Here is a 20,686-nt window from a genome sequence, read left to right on the forward strand (position 1 = left end):
TACTTGGAAGATGGTAAATTCTTGTGACCAATGCCAAAGATCAGGGAATATATCCAGGAAACATGAAATGCCATTAAATGGGATTTTAGAAGTAGAAATTTTTGATGTATGGGGAGTAGATTACATGGGACCATTCCCAAGTTCTAAAGGTTACAAGTTCATATTAGTTGCAGTTGATTATGTGTCCAAGTGGGTAGAAGCGATTCCCGCTCAAACGAGTGATTCAAATACTGTCATTAAACTCTTCAAAAGAATTATATTTCCAAGATTTGGGGTCCCAAGAGCTGTGATCAGTGATGGAGGCTCACATTTTGTTGAAAGAAAGTTTGAATCTCTCTTAAAAAAATATGGAGTCACTCACAAGGTTGGTACACCTTATCACCCTCAAACAAGTGGACAGGTAGAAATATCCAACAGAGAAATCAAAAAGTCTCTTGAGAAGACTGTATCTACAACAAGAAAGGACTGGTCTTTAAGATTAGATGAAGCTCTTTGGGCCTACAGGACTGCTTACAAAACACCTATTGGCATGTCTCCATTTAGGCTGATTTATGGCAAATCTTGCCATCTTCCTGTAGAGCTAGAACACAAGGCTTTGTGGGCAATAAAATACTTCAACTATGACCTAAAGGATGCTGGAGAAAAAAGGAAATTGGAACTCAATGAGCTTGATGAAATCAGATTAGACTCATATGAAAATGCTAAGATTTACAAAGAAAGAACAAAGAGGTGGCATGACAAGCATATACATAGAAGAGAATTCAAGCAAGGGGACTCGGTGCTACTATTTAATTCCAGACTCAGATTGTTTCCTGGAAAATTGAAGTCAAGATGGTCAGGGCCTTTTACAGTTCAAAAAGTATATCCCTATGGAGCTGTAGAAATCAGAAACGATAAAGGCGACATATTCAAGGTCAATGCACAGAGATTGAAGTTATATTTCCATGGGGAACACTTAGAAAAATTATACTCTATGGTTCTTCAGGAACCTACTCAAGCATCATGAAAATAAAAAAATAAAAAAAATAAAAAAAATAAAAAAAAAAAATTTCAGAGTTTCAGAGAGAATCACGACCGTGATTCTAAATCACGGGAGTGATCTTCTCTGGAAAATTTTTGGAAAAATTTTTTGGGAAAACCCCAGAAAGAATCACGACCGTGATTCTAAATCACGGGCGTGATCTTCTCTGGAAAATTTTTGGAAAAATTTTTGGGAAAACCCAGAGAGAATCACGACCGTGATTCTAAATCACGGGCGTGATCTTCTCTGGAAAATTTTTGGAAAACCCCAGAGAGAATCACGACCGTGATTCTAAATCACGGGCGTGATCTTCTCTGGAAAATTTTTGGAAAACCCCAGAGAGAATCACGACCGTGATTCTAAATCACGGGCGTGATCTCCTACAGATACAGCCCGTGATTTTTGAAATTCCACTTTCCCTTATATATTCTTCCCCCTCCTTTTACATTCTCACTTCTCTCAAACCTACGACCCATTCTCTCTTTTCTTCTCTCCCAAACCCTAGCTTCTCACTTCTTCTTCCTCTTCTTCCTTCTTCCTCCCACATTCACTCCTTCCGTTCATCCATGGCTCCCAAGCGCACCCGTACCGTTGGTTCGTCCTCCACCGCTTCCGATACCCACAGTTACGAGGAAGAAGCAAGTGAAATTCCGCAACTTCCTCCGAGGTTCTATCAGAACGATGAACAGCGTGAGCGGAACGAGGTATTACGCTTCCGCACTATCCATCCTACCAGGTATCTCGACTTCCCATTTATTCGTAAGTTGGGTTTACGTGCTGATATCAATCATGTTAACTAACATTGGGTGGACAACCTTTGCTACCATGCATAATGATGTTGTTTATCCTCGACTAGTTCTTGAGTTCTTGAGCTCTCTCCACACGGAAATATTATCTGGGCCAAATTGTTCTGAAGGTTTGATTTCTTTCCGTATGTTTAACCAAGAACACGAATTAACCCTAGCTCAGTTCAATAATATTTTTGGATTTCCCACTGGAGGGAGCACGAGAACCCCAAGTTCTTTCAACCCTGGTGATAAATCATAATTTGATATGTATCTTTTCCTTCAATTTAGCTATTTTACATTCCATCTATGGTTAATTATAGGATTTAGATAGATATGTGTGTTGTTGGGCCAAATTGGATAGTTGGGAATTATTATTCTAAATTTTCGCTGTTTTTGGGCTGATGAACATGTCTCGGTCTTCAGGGCTTAACTTGGGCTGTAGTGATCCAAATGGTGAAAACTCGGTGGCCCTGGAAAGAGGAGACAAAGACCTAGAACTTTGCAGAAGGAACCGTGTTCAAATTCGTTCATCTAGAAGGACAATTTCGGTGGTCAAAAATCGGTGCGGAAATGGCATCCAACTCATCCCACCAACAACACCAACTCATCCCATTTCGTTTTGTCTTAGCTTTTTCCCATTATTTTATATTTCTTTTGTGTTAGATGAAGGCTATAAATAGGCCTTCACTTCTCCATTGTAAGACATCCCAAAAACACCTTCAAATAAGTTACTCTTGGGTGTTCTTCTACCTCCCTTCTCTTTGTTTTCTTTAAGTTTATTTTCTCTCTTGTAGTTGCAATTTATGTTTTATTGTCTTCTCCTTTTGTATGCATTTTAGTTCTGTTCTTTGCCTCCTCCATGGAAGGCTAGGTTGTAATACTCTTTAACTTGATTTAATGCATTTTCATTTTCCTTGCATTTTCATTTCATTTCTATTTTAATGGAAGGCTAAAACCTTTGGGTTGGTTTCTTGTTATGGATTGTAATCTCTGTTTGAGGTTGTGTATGTTTGTATGTCTCTGTTCTACTTTGTTCTTCTTCATTTAACCTCTATATCAGTATGTCCATGCTTAATGGGCTATGCTTAATGACACAGTTGCTTAATCTGTGAAGAGGTTGATGTTGTATACGTTTGCTTAATTCGTGTAGGGAAATCTTGAGTTAATCTTCGCTTAGTTGGTTAACTCGGATGGAACAAGGATTAAGTGGTTAATAGAGCAATCTTATTGTGAACCAAGGATAAGAGAGTTACAATCCAAACAAGAAGCCAATCTATTTTACTTATTGTGTTATCTGCATTTTATTGTGTTATAAAATTAAAAATCTGAACAACCAAACCCCCCCCCCCTTCGTGTGTTTAAGCCTTTGACAGAGAAAAATGGTCCTTGAGAGACGACCTAGGACAACTTCCTAGTACTACATTTAATTGTTTTTATTTGACCGGATACGACTTCGATCACCTGGTTCTTTTTGGTATAGTTTGACAGGTACAAGTAATTGGGTCGCTGGAAAATGTAATTCCTCTGCTTTCCGCCATCCCGCCATCCGTATTATGCACCGCTTTATTGCCTCTACTGTTTTGGCCCGAGGTGATTCTGAAGGAAAGGTTCGTTTGAGCGACCTTTTACTTTTATGGGCTATGATGGAAAACAGAGAGGAGCCTATTGATTCTGGCAGTCATTTGGCACGACAGTTCCAGAGTATTTCCAATACCAGCCACGGTGCGATTGTGAATGGCGGCCTCATTACCACTATAGCCAAACACCTTGGCTATCACGCTTGGCTGGACCAGTTAGAACCACTCCCTGGAAGCCGTACTATTAATTTTGCTACCTGCTCTTCTATGAACTGCATTGCGAAAGATGAAAATGATAAATACTACTTTGTAGTAACCCAGTCGGGAGTACACCACCAGTTACCAAATCCAACATACACCGTGAAGAACCGGGCTACCTGGCAGTTTCCACTGGAGCCATTAGAGGACCGACCTCCAGCAGCTGAGGAAGCGGCTCCTGCAGAGGAGGAAGCAGCTCCTGAACAACCCCCTCTACATCCTGGACCTGAGGTGGACAATGCTGCTATCCTAGCAGCTATCCAATCAATGGATAACCGGCTGCAACAAATGGATGAACGCCAGCAGCATTATAATTACATGGTTGATCAAATGTATAAATGGCACATTCAACGGTATCCAGATGATTTTCCACCACAGTGAGATCTTTCTTATTCCTTATTTTACTCTGATGCTTAGGGACAAGCATTCCTTTCTGTTGTGGGTTGGTTGCATATTCATGCATTTTATAATTTTGTCAAAATAATCTATCATGCATTCATTAGCTCTTTGCTTCGGGACAAGCAAATCTTTAAGTTTGGGGTTAGGAGGATGTACACATTTCATTCATTCATGCAAAAAATAAAAAAATAAAAAAATAAAAAAATAAAAAAAAATAATAATAAAAAATCATGCATATATACATATTCAGTTAATCCCAGCTTGAATTTGTGTTTGAAAAGTAAATATTTTTAACGAAATTGTTCGTCTTTGAAAACACTGAATGTGATGAATTGAATCTTGAAGTCTCAGAACAAAAGGTTGAAAAATTAGCTGGTTTTGTGGCTAGCACTTGGTTCTTAGTATTAAGGCTTGAAATGATCGAGAATCATAAAAATAGTCTCTTGAAGATAAATTCTTTTTAATTCGTGCTTAAAAGCTTTTGGGGGGTAAATATAAAAAAAAAATATAATAAAAAAATATATATATATATATATATCACCTAGCACCCCTTTGAGGTCATAGGTTAGAGGGAGAATATTCTTAACCTTAGAAAACTAAGGGAACTAATTAGCTACTGGGGAATTGTTTAGTAAAATAGCTAACCCCCTTTGAGGCTACATGTTCTTGAAATTATCATCCTCTCTACACTGATTGGCTACTGGGGAAATGTTTTAGGTGAGACAAAAACAAAAATAAAAATATTACCCCCATTTGTGTCACAAGCATCGAAAAATTATTTCTGTTAAATTATCTTCATTTGACTAATGAGCTTTACAAGATTTGACATCATGAAACCCTTAGAAACTAAGAGTTGGTGCTAGTAATGAAAGATTAAGATTCTAATTGGACCTTGTGAGACTAAGAGTGAAGATTTTAAATGCTCAGTTAATTCTTGATGAATTTTTTTTTCAAAGTGCTAATTATTGTTTGAGGACAAACAAAAGTTCAAGTTTGGGGTTATTTGATGTTGTGTATTTTACTCGTATTTTAGCACTTTAATTCACAAGAATTCATAGCATAATCATGCATATCTTTCATGTTTTTAATAAATTTTTATATCATTTTCCTATTTTATGCTTTTCTTGGTATGTGTTGTGTTTTCTCTAAGCAGGATCAAGATTTAAGAATTAAAGAGGAAATGCTGAGCTACAGGGAAAATCACGGCCGTGATTCTAAATCACGCCCGTGATTCACCAGAGAAAATCACGGTCGTGATTCCCAATCACACCCGTGAACGCCACTGACCCTTCATAGATGTGCTCCAGAGAAGATCACGGTCGTGATTCTCAGTCACGGCCGTGATTCACTTCGCGTCCCAGCTGTTTAAGTTTTATGTTTTTATTTTTATTTTATCTTTGTAATTTTTATCTTGGTAGTTTTACCTTTTTACCCTTTTAGGTTATAAATTAGATTAGGTTAGCCTAGAACGGGGTTGGTTCGAGAGACAGTTTTCTAGTTTTTGACACTTGGAGAAGGTTGGGCGCCTGTGCCATCGACTCTAAGGTTTACTTTTCTTTTATTCTTTTCTTCTTGGAGAACTACTATGAACTCCTGTGAGTAGTTTCCCTTTTTCTGGGATCAGGGCTTAGCCTCTGAGAACCTCTTTATTAATGCACTATTCAGTTTCTTAATTTTATTCCAATTCTTGATCTGTTCTTTTATATTTTATATATGAACTTTAATATTATTGTTTTCATAATAACATTAATTAAGGATGAACTGAGAGGAGAACTTGATTATAATTATGATAAACAATTAATCTTAATTTTCATAATCATAGATAATTAGGGATGAACTGAGAGGAGAACCTAATTATCGGAACCTAAAGGAATAGACTTGAGTGTTAAATCACGAGAGTAGATTTAAGCTTTCGAGGAGCAATAGATTAACAAAGATCTTAACGGGTTTAATTGAACGTAATTACCACGAGAGTAGGAATTAATTTTAATTAAACACGTCCTCGTAGCCTGAGAAGGTGCAAGGATTAAATTAGGTTAAGACTACCTTCAAGATGGAATAGAATTAATTAATGAAAATAATAATTCAATAATGTTGGAACTCTTTGTGCGAACCCTAGATTCCCGGAAATCTCATTATCTTATCTTAAAGTTTTATCTTATTCATTAATTGCATTACTATCTCTTTTACCATCAAATCTGATCTTATCATCTCAAAACAGAAATTCCATCTGTTTTAAAATTCAAATTAAAATACTAGTAATTCTAGGTCAAACACGTAGTCCCTGTGATTCGATATTTATTACTTGACGACAACCGTACACTTGCGGTTTTCCATACAACAGTTGGGCTATACTCTAAAGCCCATGTAATGTAGGTTTGGGCCCATTGGGCTTGTATTTTGTTTTGTTGGCCTTGTATTTTGGCCAAGTAGAATAGGAATTTCATTTCTATGTAATTTGGAAATTAGGTTAAAAGGGAGTTTCATGTGCATCTCAATTTAAATGTAATTAGCATTACATTTAGAGTGCATTTTGGTCACACCATGTGTGTGAAGCACTTGCACCGAAATTCACTCTCAAATACATGCCAAATTACATCCAAATTGAGTAGCACATGGGAGGTGACCGTTGGCTCCAAAATTTGAATTCAAACATTCAAATTTTGGCGCCTAAGGTTTAATTAACCATACCATGGTTTAATTAAACCTTAGGTTAAGCCTAGCTTCCCTAGCACACTTCCTAAGCCTATATAAACCCTTTGGCCGTGTAATTGTGACACTTTTGGTAATAGATGAGATTCATTTCCTTCAATTTGAATAACCACCGAAAGTCTCTCTAGGAGATCTCTTTCCTTCTCAATTCCTTGAGCCTTCCTCTTTGGAGCTTTGGGAGTTCTTTTCGGAAGTCCTAACACTCCTTGAATCAACATTGATTCTTCTAAGCTAGTTCTAGCCTTGAAGCTTCTCTGGGCTAGATCTTGAAGAATTTTGTGAATCCGGTCAAGAAGCTTGTCACATAGGAGCTTCATCAGTTGAGCTTGGAGTGTCTTGTGTAAAAGAATACTTATAGTGTTTGAGCCTAGAGAGACTTCGTTGAAAGAATACTTAGTGTTTGAGCTTGGAGAGGCTTGGTTGAAAGAATACTTGGTGTTTGAGCTTGGAGAAGCCTGGTGGAAAGAATACTTGGTGTTAAGCCTAGAGATACTTGTTGTTCAAAGAATACTTGGATAATTGCTTAAAGAGACAAGTCAAAGACTATTCAGGATTGAGCCAGAAGTGGCTTGGTAAAAGATTACTTATAACTTTGTGAAAGTTAACGGAATTAATCTGGTTGGATTGAGAATTAGACGTAGTCTCGATGGTTGAGACGAATAAGTATAAAAACCTCTAGTGTTTCATCTGACTCTTCTCTAGCGCAAGTTATTTTCTTTCCACTATATAAACATGAGTTTTTGATACACACTATTCAACCCCTTTCTAGTGTGTGACTTTTCTTCACATTATTAAAGGTCAAAAGAGTGAAATTCGTGATGGGGCAATCCTTGATGAAATTCGACCTTTATTACATTGAAATGGATTCTTAGGGGTAGTAGAAATCATGTATTTTCTAATTGTCCACTACCTAATTTCTACATTGGTTGAGTGTTGGAGATCAAAAATCCATACAATTCACATGACCTTTAGTGAGTGTACTATTACATTGGAGGATGTTGCCATTTTATTTGAGTTGAAGGTTGATGGGAAGTCCATCATTATATTTGCTACACGACATTGGATTCATTTGGTGGAATAACTATTAGGAGTTTCACCCCCATTTAATATGTTAAGTGGTAGCATGTTGAAGATGAATTGGATTGACCACCACTTTTCTAATATTTTTTAGCATTTTCATAGCCAAGAAGAATTAAACACTTTACTAGAGCATTTATTATACGGATCATTAACGGTTTCCTATTTGTTGATCATTCTAGTATATATGTACCTCTTTGAGATATTTGGCTATGTTTTCAAATTTGGATTATTGTGTTCGTATGAGTTGGGGATCAACTGTACTAACAAATATGTAGGAGAAGAGTCACACTCCCATGGAGATGATGTAGATGATGATGATCGGGGTGTCAAGAGGAATTTGGATCGTGGAGCTAGAGATAGACGAAGTGATATATTCTTACTCCCCAAGATGATCCATCATGGAGACAACATAGATGAAGTTTTTTGTTATTGTTTTTTTTATTGTATTTTGTTGAATGTTGTATAATAATATTTTAGTATTCACCCATTGTGTGGAAACAAATTTAATAACATTAACTATTTTTTTTTATTATTATTGGTTATCAATTAATTTAATGTTTATGAAACTTAGTAAATTATGTTATATGTTTTAGGAGAAATATTACTGAATATATAATAATATTTCTAATTTCAAGAATAATTTTTTAAAATATTTTTTTATGAGGACTTAGTAGAAAATTTAACAAATAGTTGCCATCACCTCTATATATAGGGGTTGTCGCCACCCGCCGAAACGGACCTTGGCAATCGCGACGATGGTTGGACTCTTTTTAAAGTTTTGAAAAGTGGTGGATTGATAGAACGACTTATTCTCAAACTGAGACCTTGTCGAGCTACCAATTTTATTAAATGATTCACCAATCCATATTAATCCCAAGCGGGACCCTCTATGGATTAGTGGTTTTCGCAAAAATTAGGGTTCTTGGAGTCGCCACCAATATTTTACTCAAAACATTGGAAAAAGATTTAAGGCAATTGATTTTATAAATCAACTTTGGCCATTACAACCAGAGTTGGGTAAGGGAGTCGGTTACGTGTGGGGAAGGTGTTAGCACCCCCACAGCGCCCCATTAGGGTTCCCTATGACGGATTATTTATTAAATAATAGTGAAAAATTACTAAATTACCCCTATTTATTATAAGCGATTGTAAATTAAATATCTACATGATGATAAATTTAAATATGCAACAATCAGAAAGCGGTAAAAGAAGGGATTTTTAGAAAAGAAACCTCTTGAAGCGTGCTTTTTATATATCAATGAAGTCTAGGAGGCTTTTTGGCACTCCCTCCCTCTACAAGCTCGCTCGCTCCTTCCTAAAAAATAATTTTTGACTATGGAAATCCAAAAGATTTCCCTTCGACTAAGTTCGAATCTCCAAGCTAAATGCTCGGAATTCCAGAACTTCGTCGGATCGACTCCCAGAGAGATTTCTAGGGCAGAACACTGCTCAAAAACCCCAGAATACTCAAGGAGGGAGTCAAAACTGTGTGGAAAAGTGTGGAATGACGTCCAAATGACGTCCTATTTATAGGGATGAGGCGCAGTACGGCCCCTGGGTTCAATACGGCCCGTATTGAGTTTTTGTACTTCAATACGGCCGTATTGAATTCAGTACGGCCGTATTGAAATACAGAAACTTCAATACGGCCGTATTGGCTTCAGTACGGCCGTATTGTAGTACAAAATGTGCAGTACGGCCGTACTGAACTCCAAGGAGGCCGTATTGAGCTCCAAACCTCCCACTTTCTTATTTTTGGCTACTCTAAGACCTCTAAACCTACAGATAGTCATCCTATGGTCTTCTGGGAGTCCTTCTGGCTGACTTTCCTTTGATCTTTGAGAGTCTTCGAGTCTTATTTCCGACCCGGACAATTTTAGGGGTCTACAGCTGCCCCCCCTTTACTTAGTCAAACGGCCTTTTGGTGTACCGTTTGATAAGTAAAGGAGTTGACCCAATTGTCCGGGGAATAAGCCATCCTTCCGACTTGTAGTGTCTTCAGGTGGGAAAATTGTTGAGTAGCCTCTCCAGGTTGAGTTTGCCCTCTCCAGGGTGAGTATTAGTCGTCGCCTCTCCAGGCTCGTGCATACCTCCGCGCTTCTAGTTACTTTGGTAGCGTGAGTCTTGCCCTCTCCGGGGTGAGTTTGCCCTCTCCAGGGTGAGTTTGCCCTCTCCAGGGTGAGTTTGCCCTCTCCAGGGTGAGTTTGCCCTCTCCAGGGTGAGTTTGCCCTCTCCAGGGTGAGTTTGCCCTCTCCAGGGTGTTGCCTCTCAACATGGGCAGCTGAGTTTGCCCTCTCCAGGGTGAGTTTGCCCTCTCCAGGGTGAGTTTGCCCTCTCCAGGGTGTTGCCTCTCAACATGGGCAGCTGAGTTTGCCCTCTCCAGGGTGAGTTTGCCCTCTCCAGGGTGAGTTTGCCCTCTCCAGGGTTTTGCCTCTCAACATGGGCAGCTGAGTTTGCCCTCTCCAGGGTTTTGAGATAAGTTTGTCTCCACAGTCCACAATGCTGCTTCGACGGTTTGTTTTTCTGATTTTGTGCCGCTGAGGGCTGGATAACGCAGGGATCCGTCTAGGGGATGTGCAGTCATTCATAGGTTTTTGTGCCCCAACTTGCATTGCTTAGTTGGTACCCATGGGGAATTTCTGACTCCTTGGGGTGTAGACACAGATGCTCTCTCTCTGAGTTGAGCGATGCCTTATGTTTGGCTGACGTCCTTTTGACGTAAGTGGAGTATCCTGGTTGTCCTTATTCGGGTGTCTCTTTTGATTTTCTGATTTTTGTAGCCTCTGTGTAGGCTGTTATCCGCTGGGGGATTCTGTCATTCAATTCTTGACTGGCCTCTTCTGTTAGGCAAATCATCTTGATGTTCGGTGTTTGGCTGGATGCTGAATTCCGCTTGGGGAATATTTATTGATATATTTTTTTTATTTTTCTCCTTTTGTAGGGGTGCCTCTTGAGTAGGCGACTGGGGATTTGGGGATCTTATGTATCCCAGAGTATTATTTAGGAAGCCTCTGCAGGCTTAGCCTCACTCAGCGCTTGAGTCAGAGAGCTATCTTCCACTGAGGAAGTTTCAAGTCTTTTGACTGAATATTTTGCTTGGATGATCGCGCTTCCATTGGGGATTTTGACGATCTTGCTTTGATAGCTCTCGCTGGGGATTTGTTCCATGAGCTTAAGCTGAGGTTTCTCTGGGGAGTATTATTTCTGCGAGCCTCTCCAGGCTCAGTTATTCTGAGAGAGTATTATTTCGGCGAGCCTCTCCAGGCTCAATTATTCTAAGAGGGAGTATTGTTTCGGCAAGCCTCTCCAGGCTCAATTATTCTGAGAGAGTATTATTTCGGCGAGCCTCTCCAGGCTCAGTTATTCTGAGAGAGTATTATTTCAGCAAGCCTCTCCAGGCTCAGTTATTCTGTGGGAGTATTATTTCGGCAAGCCTCTCCAGGCTCAGTTATTCTGAGAGAGTATTATTTCGGCAAGCCTCTCCAGGCTCAGTTATTCTGTGAGAGTATTATTTCGGCAAGCCTCTCCAGGCTCAGTTATTCTGTACAATTTGTTGGGTTTTCTGTATTTTGCCTTTTTTGTTGATTTTTGGCTTTTTCTGTATTTTTTCCTTTTTTGTCGATTTTTTGGCTTTTTCTGTATTTTTGCCTTTTTGTCATTTTTTTTTTGCCTTTTCTGTTGACTGTTGTCATACACAAGCAATTTTTCTATTTTTCTATTTTATGCAATTGCCTCATGATAAGGTCTTTGAATGTGCAACTAATGTGTGTGTGATGCACAAATGCAAGTTTGATTATTTTATTAATGCTTTTTAGAAAAATGAATGGCTCTCCCTATCTTCCTTTTCTTGGAGGAATTTCTGTCGTCGACGTGAGGGAATATTTTTGTGAGCCTTTTATGCAGGAGATTACGGATTTTATAGGAACCCCTCCAATTTTTCTTTATTGACCGATTATTAAAGGAATTTCGTACAATTTTTATGAAATACCAATTTTAGAGGCATAATCACATGGTCAAGAGAGAAGAGAAAGTGAATAGATATTTTATTGATATTCACAAGTGTTTTTACAGAAAGATATACAGAAGGAATTTCTGAAGAATGGCTGGCCAGGGTAGGCTATATACATTGGGCTTTAACAATTATATCTGTAATTGTTGCTCTTTACGCTCCCCTAATTGCTTCGGGTGAGATGTCTGAGCCAGGAGCGTAGATGCTGCAAGACGCTTGCTTCTAGAAGATAATCACTTGAAACGCCTTTCGGTTTTCGATTCAAGTGATCGTTGCTTGCTTTGTTTTTGCATCTTATTCTTTTGCCCCTAATTTTTGTCTAGGACGTATCCTAGCGGGGGATAAATTCGCCTTTGTTCTGCCTAGTACCCTTGTACTGGCGGGCTTTTTATTTTGCCCTAACTTTTGCCTAGGACGCCCTTTTTGGGTTTTCATCCTAGCGGGCCTATGCAAGCAACGTCTTCAAGCGTAGTACTTCTTTACCACGTCAGCGTTGACTGGGTATCGAAGTTCTTCTCCATCCATGTCTGTGAGGATCAATGCTCCTCCTGAGAAGGCTCGCTTCACCACGTATGGTCCTTCGTAATTCGGGGCCCACTTTCCGATTTTGTCCTTTTGAGTTGGTAGCAATTTCTTCATTACCAACTCTCCCTCATGGTAGACTCGAGGGTGGACTTTCTTGTCAAAAGCCTTTTTGATCTTCCTCTGATAGGCTTGACCATGGCATATGGCGTTCAGCCGTTTCTTTTTGATAAGGTTCAACTGGTCGTATCGGCTTTGAACCCATTCTACCTCGGAAAGTTTTGTTTCCATGATTACCCTTAGAGAAGGTATCTCGACTTCGACGGGTAGAACTGCCTCCATCCCATAAACGAGGGAGAATGGAGTAGCTCCTGTAGATGTACGTACTGAAGTCCTATAGCCATGAGGAGCGAAGGGTAACATCTCGTGCCAGTCTTTAAATGAGACAACCATCTTTTGCACTATTTTCTTGATGTTCTTATTGGTTGCCTCGACTGCCCCATTCATCTTTGGCCGATATGAGGAAGAGTTATGGTGTTGGATCTTGAATTCTTGGCACAGTTCTTCCACCATTTTGTTGTTCAGATTAGATCCATTATCAGTGATGATTTATTTCTCCATGCTTCCACTAGATTATTCTAAAATTATTTGGGACAAGAGAGAAAAGAAGGGAAAGATACTTTTATTCTGAAGTTTGTGTTTTAGAGGGGATTTATTCTTCAAAAATGGTTTTTGTAAGAATGGTTGGCCAAGGTAGGCTTATGTGTTTAGGCTTGTTTGATTAAACACTTATGAAGTTAAGAAAATCTTTGTTTATTGACGTTGTGATTTGACAACTTAGATAGCTTCCCTTGAACCTTTCTTGAATTCGGCTCGTGGTACCATCATGGATTTCTCTTTTTTTTTTTTTTTTTTTGATTGTCCTTATTTTTGCCTAAAACACCCTTTTGTGGCGTTTTAGCGGACTTTTGTTTTCGTTTATTTTGCAACCCTAATTTTTGCCTAGGTCACCCTTTTGTGGGATTCCTAGCGGGTCTTTTGCTCTTATTTTTGCGCAGCCCCCTTTTTGGGTTTCCTGCCGAGCTTTTTTTATTTTAAAGGATTTCTTTTTATCCATGATGGCACTTGTCGAGGCCAAGGGAAGGTGCTCCAAGTTGTCACACACACTTCCACATAAAGATGATGTGGGTTTATTATTATTAAGATGATTTTAACCTCATTCATGTTTATTCAAACAGGGTTAAAAATAATGTGGTTTAGAATTTTATTATAAGCAAGAAAAGAAGCAAAAAGAATGATTTCATTATAATCATAGCGGAAACATATGTCCTTATTTCATCACTGATATGGGTCCCAATGTTGACCTCTTTTATCTCTCGGCCCTGCCCCAAATTCACAGTCTCCAATTTCTCTTGATATGGTTGGAGTAGACGAGCTTCTTGATTTAGCAGTCTTTGCAGATCCGGAGAGATGACCTCCTCAACCCTGTCCAACTCAACCCATTCATCCTCAACTTTCGGATCCCGGTCAGAGCGAACAATTACAGACATAATTATTTTATTGGTTCTGTTTAGGTTTAGAATTATTAATGTTAATAAGAGAGAGAGAGAAAAGAACTAAATGAGAGAATAATGTGTGAAAAATGCCTCTTTATTGATATATGTAAAATGTACAAAACCCTTATTTATATGAAAGGTCCTCATGATCTCGGGTACTGATCATGAGTCCCAAAAAGAAAAAGAAAATTAAGGAGGGGCCCTATCGTGGCTTGCCCTTCTCTCTACTCCTGCTTTGGCAGAGGGTTCTTGCTCACGTCGGGCGCTGTCGAATCGAAAGTGACCCACCCAGCATCAATAAGGCTTTGGACCTTGTGTTTGAGAGCTAGGCAGTTCTCTGTTGAATGCCCTGGTGCCCCCGAATGGTATAAACATTTGTCTTGTGGCTTGTACCAATCGGGGTAAGGTGGGTCGATCTTCCTTGGTGGAACATAAGCTAGAAGTTTGGCTTCTACTAGCTTCGGTAGGAGATCGCTATAAGTGGTCGGAAGTTTATCAAACTTCTTCACAGGAGTGAATTGCGATCTACCCGACTTCGAAGTGGAAGTAGCCGAGGGTATGGTTATAGCATTGACTCCTCCCTCTTTCTTCTTCCCGAAGGCCTTCTTAGCTTCATATGATTGGGAAGGCTTAGCCAGCTTCCCACTTTTAAGTCCTTGTTCCACTCTCTCCCCAATGGTGATGATGTCCGAGAAGAGTGTCGTTGTGTTCCCTATCATTTTATCGTAATAGGGACCAGTCAACGAGTTGATGAATAAGGACACCGTCTCCTTATCCGACAGCGGGGGCTCTATCTGTGCCGCCAACTCCCTCCATCGTTGGGCGTACGCCTTGAAAGATTCATCATTTTTCTTACTCAAGGCTTGAAGATCTGACCTATCGGGTGTTAGGTCGATGCTGTATTTATAGCGCTTGAGAAAGGCGTCGGCCAACTGCCTCCATGTATGTACTAGATTTCCATCTAGCTGCATATACCAATTGAGCGCAGTATCGGCTAAGCTCTCTTGGAAGCAATGGATCAAGAGCTTTTCATTTGTGGCATATGCAGCCATTTTGCGACAGTACATGGTGAGATGACTCTTAGGGCAAGTCGATCCCACGTACTTTGGGAAATCCGGCACTTTAAATTTAGGAGGGAATTGGATGTCCCTCACTAAACACATGTCGGCGGCATCTTTAATATCGAAGTCATGCCCCTCCATAGCCCTTAGCCGATCCTCTAGGGCGTGGAATTGTTCCTTTGAAACCTCGGGCTCTTTAATCATGATCCCCGCCCCAAGGGGTACAGCTCGTGGAGGTTCTTCCTCGTGCTCCTCCTCCTCATGATGATGGGACTCATGGTCACTGTGGTGAGACCCATGTACATTATGATGACGCATGAGCTCCATCATTTGCGCCATTTGTTCTTTGAGCTGCGAGAGCTCGGCTGTAAGCTTCTTATTTTGGTCCTCCAGCGCTTCCATCTTCTTGATTTTCTGCGCGCGTGTGAGGACAGAGAGATGACCAGCCACTTTCTAAAATGAATGTTTAATTAGTTTATTTATGGGATGAATACGCTCTTGACATGAGCTTGATAACCCTCCATTTTTAAGGCGCTGCCTTTTTAAAACGGAGTGTTACCACCCTCCTTGACTTATGATCCCTCCCCAACGGAGAATCTCGATAATTATGGGTCTCTTTTACTCATGTCAAGAGGTATTGGTGAACCTAAAATGCATGGTTTATGAGGATGCATGATGTCTTATTGGTAATGATGTACATGCTCCTCACTTTTATTATATTTTCACACATGGTCTTTCCTCTCATGTCATGGTATTTTCATGCATGGGGATTATTCTTTAGACCTTATCACGAGGTTTATTATTAATGCACAAACAATATCACATAAACCTATACACAAACAATTCACTCATCCACGAACAGTCACGAGCGAATCACGAGGTAGGGGTATCCTGCAGAAAAGTGCATATTCAAGGTGGATCTAACTGTTCTCACCGGTCTGAGGCCCCCAAGGTGCCCCCATTATAGGGACCCAATTCCTCTCGTCGTAAGTCGATGGAAAGCTCCGACGCACTGTCGGACTTGAGTTCATGGTTATCACCTTGAGTGATGCTTTCCGACAACGGTCTACGGGCACCTATAGACCCATTCGACAACCGGCCGTACTAACATCCACTCCCTATGGCTTACCACTCACGCCCCCGGGTATAGAGGGAACTGTTGTGTGCAAAGGTTCGTGTGCAGTTTGTATTTCAAACAATTGCGAAAAATTAAACAAACAACAGTTATTAAAGCCAAATAGATAAACATGTTATCATACAAGTGAGGGGTAACGAAGTAATTTTAAACTATTATTTTAGAAATAATCCATCACTAAATGGGACTGACTCTCGAGGCTTCCCCAGCGGAGTCGCCATCTGTCGCCACCCGCCGAAACGGACCTTGGCAATCGCGACGATGGTTGGACTCTTTTTAAAGTTTTGAAAAGTGGTGGATTGATAGAACGACTTATTCTCAAACTGAGACCTTGTCGAGCTACCAATTTTATTAAATGATTCACCAATCCATATTAATCCCAAGCGGGACCCTCTATGGATTAGTGGTTTTCGCAAAAATTAGGGTTCTTGGAGTCGCCACCAATATTTTACTCAAAACATTGGAAAAAGATTTAAGGCAATTGATTTTATAAATCAACTTTGGCCATTACAACCAGAGTTGGGTAAGGGAGTCGGTTACGTGTGGGGAAGGTGTTAGCACCCCCACAGCGCCCCATTAGGGTTCCCTATGACGGATTATTTATTAAATAATAGTGCAAAATTACTAAATTACCCCTATTTATTATAAGCGATTGTAAATTAAATATCTACATGATGATAAATTTAAATATGCAACAATCAGAAAGCGGTAAAAGAAGGGATTTTTAGAAAAGAAACCTCTTGAAGCGTGCTTTTTATATATCAATGAAGTCTAGGAGGCTTTTTGGCACTCCCTCCCTCTACAAGCTCGCTCGCTCCTTCCTAAAAAATAATTTTTGACTATGGAAATCCAAAAGATTTCCCTTCGACTAAGTTCGAATCTCCAAGCTAAATGCTCGGAATTCCAGAACTTCGTCGGATCGACTCCCAGAGAGATTTCTAGGGCAGAACACTGCTCAAAAACCCCAGAATACTCAAGGAGGGAGTCAAAACTGTGTGGAAAAGTGTGGAATGACGTCCAAATGACGTCCAAATGACGTCCTATTTATAGGGATGAGGCGCAGTACGGCCCCTGGGTTCAATACGGCCCGTATTGAGTTTTTGTACTTCAATACGGCAGTATTGAATTCAGTACGGCCGTATTGAAATACAGAAACTTCAATACGGCCGTATTGGTTTCAGTACGGCCGTATTGTAGTACAAAATGTGCAGTACGGCCGTACTGAACTCCAAGGAGGCCGTATTGAGCTCCAAACCTCCCACTTTCTTATTTTTGGCTACTCTAAGACCTCTAAACCTACAGATAGTCATCCTATGGTCTTCTGGGAGTCCTTCTGGCTGACTTTCCTTTGATCTTTGAGAGTCTTCGAGTCTTATTTCCGACCCGGACAATTTTAGGGCTCTACAGGGGTCTTGTTGGTTCATTTCACACACCTATATTTATCTCTTTCAAATACAATTCGCAAACCTTCTTTAAAATATGAGTTCCACAATAATTTTTGGAGTATTTATAGCGATGTGGAGATCATTCAAACAAAGGTTGGTATTGACTATGTTATGAATGAAAATCGGAATGAAAGATTAATCAAGCTAAGAGCAAGCATGACACTTCTTGAGTTGTGGCATGCCATAAAACGAAGGATAATCAAAGTTGATTGCAAATGAGTGTCTCAAATTTATTATCGATGTCCTATATCAATTGAAAATGGTTGATACCAATATACATCATTCAAGCTAATCCAAGATAACGACGTCAAATTTATGTTCAATAGCTTTGCTCAAGATCCGAAGTTATTAATTATTGATATTTTCATTGTCATTGAGGATATTCAAACACCATCATACATGATATCAGATTCAATGACATCTTTTCATCATCAAATGAACATACTATAGTTTAGACTGTCAAACGAAAATGTTTCATTTCAAGTGACGGTGTTTGTCTTCATTATGGTTTATTGTTCAATGTGTGTTTTAAATTGTGTTCTTTTACTGTGTTTGTTGTTTTGAATGTATTGACACAAATATATGTTTGTGTTTCAAAAGTATGTTGTAATCGTTTTATGTTTGCTAATGTATGTGGTCTATATGTTCCAATAAACATGAGATGATTTCTATAAATATTTTATAATTTATGATATCTAATTTTTTAATTAAAATTGTGTAAATTGGTACCTATCGTTTAAAAGCAACAATGTAGATCTTATGGAAAAAATCAAGGGTCAAGATCTTATTAAATAGTTAATATAATTGTTCACACGTCCTGGTTTTGTCTGATGTTGTAGAAAAAACAACATTATAGATTTTACCGACAAAATCAATGGTTGAGATTTGACTGAATATTGAAGATCATTGTTCACACATCAAACATCTTGTAGGGTTTTGTTTAATGCCATAGAAAAAACAAGGACTCAAATCTCATCGACAAAATCAACGATCGAGATCTCGCAAGAAGTCAAGATCACTGTTCACGCGTCAGACATCTGGCAAGGTGATGGAGGACCATCCTTGGAGCTTCATGTGGGACCCATCAATAGGTCCATGGCTAGGGGATTGGAAGAGGATAGAGAGCTAACAACCTATAGACATACTTCTTGTGGTTAAAGGATATTGATCAATCTCCTAAGCCTTGTTAGCATAGAATTTATCTTTTATGCCTATTTTTCCTTGTCTTTATTTTTCTCATTTTTACCCTTGTATTTTGGGTATCTTAGACAGGATTTATTTTTGCATGTATTTCTCATTTTACCCTTTTATTATGGGGTGCTTTAGATCTTAGGATTTTATTTTTAAGCTAAGGTATTTGATTAGGGTGAGAAAAGGGCTAGACGCATTTTTGGTGATTATTGGATCTATTTTTGGACTTAGAAAGGCTTAGGCCCAAGTGGAAGGCAAAGGTTGCATGGTCTTATTATGCACCTAGATGTAGCCTAACTAAAACAAAAAATTCCATCCTTGGCCACTAAGTTGCATCTTGGGTTAATTTGGATTTCATTTGGTGTGCATTTGGCCTTGCATTTTCGGCCATGCGCTCTCCAAATGCAACCCTAGATGTCTTCCACTCCTATAAAAAATACCCATAGCCTAGCACCTTGTACACACTTTGGATTATATGATATTGAGTGAGCATTTTTGCCTCAACATCCCTTCCTTAGTCACTAGGTTAATTTCGGCTAGCCTTCTCCTATCTCCACCCTTGGAGAGTGGGAAACTTAGAGTGGCCTCCATCTTCATCTTGGAGTGAGCCAACCATACTTGAGCTTCCATCAAAACACCTAAACCTTCTCCTACTTTACACGCCCAAAACCCTTCACCCATAAACGTCCACTTTCCTCTTCAAAAGTTACTCTCCGTTGGTGCACCTAGATCATTGGAGCAAAGGTGGCCCTCTTCAAAGACGTTCTCATCATCCATGGAAGGGAGGTCTCCATCACAAGGTTTTGTCTGATGCTATAGAAAAAGAAACGACTCATATCTCATCGACCAAATCAACGGTCAAGATCTCACCAAATAGTCAAGGTCATTGTCCACATGTCAGGCATCTTGTAGGGTTTTGTCTGATGTCGTAGAAAAAGAAATAGCTTAGATCTCATCGACAAAATCAACAATCAAGATATCATCAAATAGTCAAGATCATTATTCGCGAGCCAAGCATCTTGTAGGATTTTGTCTGATGTCAGAGAAAAAACAATAGCTCAAATCTCATTGACAAAATCAACAGTTGAGGTCTCCTTCAGTACCTCTTAACAATCACACACCCTCTTCAAACTCACAAACCCTCTTCACACTCACTCTCTCTTTTAACATTTTGTCTAAATTAGTCTTCATAGTATTGTTGTGAATATGTTATGTTGATTAATTTTCTTGATAGTTAATTTCATTGTTTTAATTTTAATTAAAATTATCATTTTGTATTGCAAGTTGTTCTAAAGTAAAAGTTATCTACTGATTTTCAGTGAAAATGGCTTTCATTTGTGTGTTGTATTTTAACGTGCAAAAATATCATGATAATAAGGTTTTATCATTTGTTGGTCAAACAAAAACTATTCACCTTAGTCGTAGAATTAATTTTTCTTTCTTAGAAAGAAAAATTCATGATAAACTTAAATTACATGACCATTAAGCGATTAATTCTATCCATTGTAGATATCTTGATTCCATTAATCTACCAAATTATGAAGGCCATGATATTTTAGACAATAAAGATATTGGGATCATATTTGACACTTTTCAAAGCCAATTTAATTACACCATGATTGAGTTATATGTTGAACTTGAAATTGTTGGTCATTCAACTTCTTTGGCTAATGTAATTACAAATGAGACTAACTCACACATTAACCATAGTAGTCAATAGCGGTTGTCGCAGCCGCAATCGCGGCGCGTCGGAGCGGAGCGGCTCCGTGCCGCTTCAAAAAGTCTGTTGCGGAGCGTTTTGAAGGAGCGGTCGGAGCGGCCGCGAAAGCGGCGGAGCGTGGCGGCGCGATCGTGGGTGGGCGACGGAACTTCTCTTCTTTTTCCGGCTGATCTTCGTCGATCTGTCTTCTCCGACAGCGGCGCTGTCTTCTC

Source organism: Cajanus cajan, chromosome 3, assembly GCF_000230855.2.
Source record: "Cajanus cajan strain Asha chromosome 3, NIPB_CcT2T_4, whole genome shotgun sequence".
In the NCBI taxonomy this organism is placed as follows: domain Eukaryota; kingdom Viridiplantae; phylum Streptophyta; class Magnoliopsida; order Fabales; family Fabaceae; genus Cajanus; species Cajanus cajan.